Consider the following 5,508-nt stretch of genomic DNA (forward strand, 5'->3'; position numbering starts at 1 on the left):
CCTCCAATTTTTTTCTAATTCAAGATCATTTGCATGATTGTAGGAACAATTTTTGCGATTCATCTTCATTAGGTATTTTCTAATTGTATTTTTTTTCTCGTTTATATTTGTATACATATATATGCTTCTCGATTTTCGTAGGGTTTTGTTTGAAGAAGTTATTTTCACCAGCATTCAAAACACAATTTCGTTGGATACATAAATACATTACATAGATTTGAATGTATATGTATACAACACATCTATTTTTTTAAAATTCACTTTGATACAAATGAGGTAATACATGAATACATTTCGTTCTCTTGATACACATATAATTGTATTTGAAGGTTGAACACAATGGAATACATATACATTTGAATACTTTTTATTTTTTGTGGATTGTCCAATTGGAAATACAAGTGCATTTGGATACATAAATACATTACATAGATTTGAATGTATACGTATACTGTAGAGTGAAATACATATACATTTGGGTAATTATATTGTAGTATAGTTCATTGTCATTTTTTTTCTAGATTGTCCAATTGTATTGATATATTAACACAATTATATTGAGCAATCTTAGAGATACAGTTATGCGTGTCATGGAGTTCGCGTATTTGAAATCGAAACAAACAAGATTCATTCACAATTACAATAAATCAATTTAACTAAAGAAATTTATGTGAAATACCTTTATGCTTGAACAAGAACAATAACGGCAATGAAAATGTGTGTACGATGTATCCAATTTTTTAAAAACTAATTGAAATCCAAGAGTATATGCATTGACTAGGTAATCAAATACATGAATACATTTTATTCTCTTGATTACACACATATAATTGTATTTGAATGTTGAACACAGTGAAATACATATACATTTGAATACTTGTTAGTTTTTCATGGATTGTCCAATTGAAAATACAAGTGCATTTGGATACATTAACACATTACATAGATTTGAATGTATACGTATACAACACATCTATATTTTTATAGAGTGAAATACATAAACGTTTGGATAATCATATTGTAGTATAGTTCAATATTGTCATTTTTTTTATAGATTGTCCAATTGTATTGATATATCAACACAATTGTATTGAGCAATCTTAGGGATACAGTTATGCTTGTCATGGAGTTCACGTATTTGAAATCGAAACAAACAAGATTCATTCACAATTACAATAAAGAAATTTATGTGAAATACTTTTACGCTTGAACAAGTACAATAGCGACAATGAAAATTTATGTACGATGTATCAAATTTAATAAAAACTAATTGGAATTCAAGAGAATATGCATTGATTTTGAATACAATGTATCAAAAAAAAAAGGGAAAATGCATAAGTACCCCCCAGCCTATGCCCAAAATCCCTAAGACACACCTAACCTTTACTAAGGTCCTATTACCCCCCTGAACTTATTTTTTAGTTAATTGTTTACCACTTTTCGGCCTACGTGGCTGAGTCCGTGATTTCACCTATTTTAGGCGCGTGGGTGCAGCTTTTTGACAGCACTGACCAATAAAAATTGGTCATGTGTTAAATTAAACTTGAAAAAAATAAATATTAACTCAATTGTCTTCTTCTTTATTATTGTTCTTCACTAGTATACGTACCCGCGCGTTGCGTGGCTATATATTAATTTAGAATTATTTTAAGTTAATAAAATATCAAATACTTCAAATATTTTTATATATTGTCCTTTATTACTTTTATGTTGTATTAATAAATTAATATTTTTCATATTAAAAAATTAATATTTAATTTTTTTTCACATGAAATGTAAAATATCATAAGATTAAATGACATGTTAGTATATTTTGAATATTTATTTTTCGAATCCAAAACATTCTTTACATTCTGAAATTTGCGTCAAACTATAATAGAAAAATGATTTAATATAGAGTGGATATAAATAATGTAATAATAATACATGTACTTGCTATATACATTTTCTTATTAATCATTGAAAATAATTAATTAATCAGTTTGTTATATTATTTTTTAAAACATTAATTTAATCTCTTAAACTTTCGCAGAAGAAAATAATAATTTAAATTTTAATCAATGATTAGATGTCGAGGAACTTATCAATTTTTCTAGTATTCTAATATAGTAATTATTGCGTAAATTCCTGTTATGACTATTATAAAATTTATCATAATTTTTAATACTTATTATTTTAATACAACGTGTAATCTTTACTTATTATTTTCTTCCCATTGTTATTTTTGTTTAATTATATTACAAATAATACAAACAACAATTTCTTTTTTTATTAATGTAAAGATAATTTAATATAACGTGTAATTTTTACTTACTATCTTCTTCCCAATTTTATTTTTTTAATCATCTATAAATAATAGTTACAACAATTTATATTTTTATTAACGTAAAGATTTTGAGTAATAATTCTTCTTATGTTCTATTAATAATAATGATCGAAATTATTCACTATTAAAGTTTCTACATAATTGATATAAAAATTGAGGTTGCATACAAATAAAAACATGTTTGAACAAACAAAATAATTATATGCACTATTAGAGAGTACCTTCTAGTCTTATAAGTATCCTACAATTATGATAAAGTTGGAAAAGTGTAACTATCTATAAATAAAATAAAATTATATATATAATATTTACAAAATTTTACAAGCCCAAATTTAAAATAAAATATATAAACATTGAAAACTATAAACTAACTAAAAATATATTAACAAAGTAGATTATAAATAAAATTTTTTATCTATAAATAAAATAAAATTATATATATAATATTTACAAAATTTTACAAACCCGGCGCGTGTTGAACAAAACTTTCAACCTATTTGGTTTATATTGCCACGTAAGCCGAAAAGTGGTAAAAAATTAATTAAAAAATAAGTTCGGGGGGGTAATAGGACCTTAGTAAAGGTTAGGTGTGTCTCAGGGATTTTGGGCATAGGCTGGGGGGTACTTATGCATTTTCCCAAAAAAAAATTAAAAAGTAATTGGAATCCAAGAGTATACGTATTGACTAGTAATCATTAGTTGTTAATGTAATAACGGGAAGTTGAGAATTTCATGACATAATTAGAGGAATCCAGTTACCTTATTTAATGCACTATAATTCTAATTGTATCATTGTATAATAAAAAAAAAAACGCAAATACAGCTAGATATTCATATAAAATGTAGTCATTTTTAGTAAATAGCATACTTATAGCTATTAAACTTCAATAACCCTATAAATGTAGTCATTTATGTAAGTTGTTCAATAATGTAGGTTGTTTTTTCTAATGGGCTCCAGCCTGTATATATCTATGGAACCCTATATCTATCTATTTTTCTTGGATAAACTATCTATTTACCCCAACTTCAATCATATTTACTAATTCTTCTTATAGTTTGAAATAATTACATCTTCTCTCACTATTTGATAATCTCATATCAGATTTCAAGTCAGATACATGTGAATCACACTAAATACACACTATATACATGTATCTAGTGTGATATTCATATACATGGAATACCAGATACATCAGCGAGATATGAGAGTGGCGAGCGAGAAGGGAGGGAGGCGAGCGAGATTTGTCTATGTATCACCAATGCATGTGAATCACACTATATACATGTAACTAGTGTGATTTTCATGTATCTGGGATACCATATACCTGAGTGAGATATGAGAGTGGCGAGCGAGATATGAGGGAGGTGAACGAGATTTGATTATGTATCCCAGATACATGCAAATCACACTAGGTACACACTATATACATCTCTCTGGTGTAATTTGCATGTATATGGGATACCAAATATGAGAGTGGGAGCGAGATGGGAGCTAGGAGGAACGCGAGATTTGTCTATGTATTCCAGATAAAAGTGAATCAACTTAGATACAATGTATCTAGAACAAATTACACTTAATTTTGACTCATGTATCCTAAGATACATGTATTCAGAAGAATACGGATACACCAAAATTTGGTAAGATTCGTAATATTGCAAACTAGTGTGTATCTAATTAAGTAATTAGTTCCTAAACTAGTAGAATTTTTGTATATTACCCATTATTCTTTCATTTTTTTGGTGTAGTTTTCCTTATCAGTTATTGGTACCGTTACTCTTCTACTATCTTATTTCTTTGATATTTTGGCTATTATCATTTTCTTTGCTTTAGATTATCTTATTATTCTTGTTGTTACTATTTCTCTTTTGCATTATTTTTAGCGTAACGTCTCTATTACTATATTTTCTTTCTATACTTGAATATAATTTTGTTATGTCTTATTTGAATCGAGATTTTATTGGAAACAACTTCTCTACATGCACAAGGAGTCAAAAGCGAAATTAAAAATTTCTTGAAGGGTTTTCAATATTTAATATGCATGCATAACAAATATTTTTTTCTATACAAAATATAATTTTTCGATAAATAATATCAACTGACCACCCTCTCTGACATTGATCAAAATTGTATACTCATCACCTCTTCAAATCCTATTCGCTGGATTACACTAATTATAAAATGTTATTGCTGTTATTCTTTCGTTTTTTGTTTTTTGTTTTTTGTTTTTTGTTTTTACTTTTTCAAGTCGAAAATAATTGTAGTGCAAATAGTGAATTGGACAATTAAAGTTTCAATTGTATTATATAGTGATTATTATTGCATTTGAGTGGAAAATTAGTCATGTGATTTACTTTTTCTACTTGTATTTTTTAATAAACTTCTCCTTGCTGATCAGTTCTCATGTGATAATTTATTTATGAATTTGAATACGTCATGGATAACGACCACTTTATCTTTAAATAATATTTGGTTTTGAAAAAAAAAATGATTTGTGGCAGCACCTGTGGTACAAGATTTGGCACCCCAATTGCCAGCAAGTAAACAAATGAATGGTTTGATCTAATCCAGTTAAAAAAAAAAAAGACATGTCAGACTTTTCTTAATCAATATTCAAGTTTTTAAAAAATATATACTACAGTAACAGTAACAAATATGCATACTAATAAAGAGTATTAAAATTTTTATCGGTATTAGTTAATTGTTATTGAATTTAGATTCATTGTCGTTATAGACTTTAGGAACATTTACAAATAATTTTAATTGTTACTAAATACTATATTTAATGACAACTAAGTTATTATAGTTAATTAATTGAGATTGAGATCCTCCTAAAACAGACGGAGCAATTGATGAAATGAGTTGAATGTTGATTTAGGGTGTGTTTGGTATGTTTCCAATTTTCTCATGTTTGGTTTGGGTTAAATGTTTTGGAAAATGTTTTCCAAATCAACTCATTTTTCTCAAATTTAAGGAAAATGACTTCCCTTCAAAACTTAAGGAAAACATTTTCCAAAACTCTCTTCCACCTTCCAATTAAAAAAAAATTGTTGAAAAAATCAATTTATTTGATCCCTACCCTCAAACCAGCCCCCCCAACCACCCCCAAAAAAAAATAATTTAAAGTTTATTTTTAAATTCAATATTTTTACCCCACCCTCACCCCTACCCCACCCCCTTTCAC

The sequence above is a fragment of the Solanum tuberosum genome, unplaced genomic scaffold, assembly GCF_000226075.1.
Source record: "Solanum tuberosum cultivar DM 1-3 516 R44 unplaced genomic scaffold, SolTub_3.0 scf00069, whole genome shotgun sequence".
In the NCBI taxonomy this organism is placed as follows: Eukaryota; Viridiplantae; Streptophyta; class Magnoliopsida; order Solanales; family Solanaceae; genus Solanum; species Solanum tuberosum.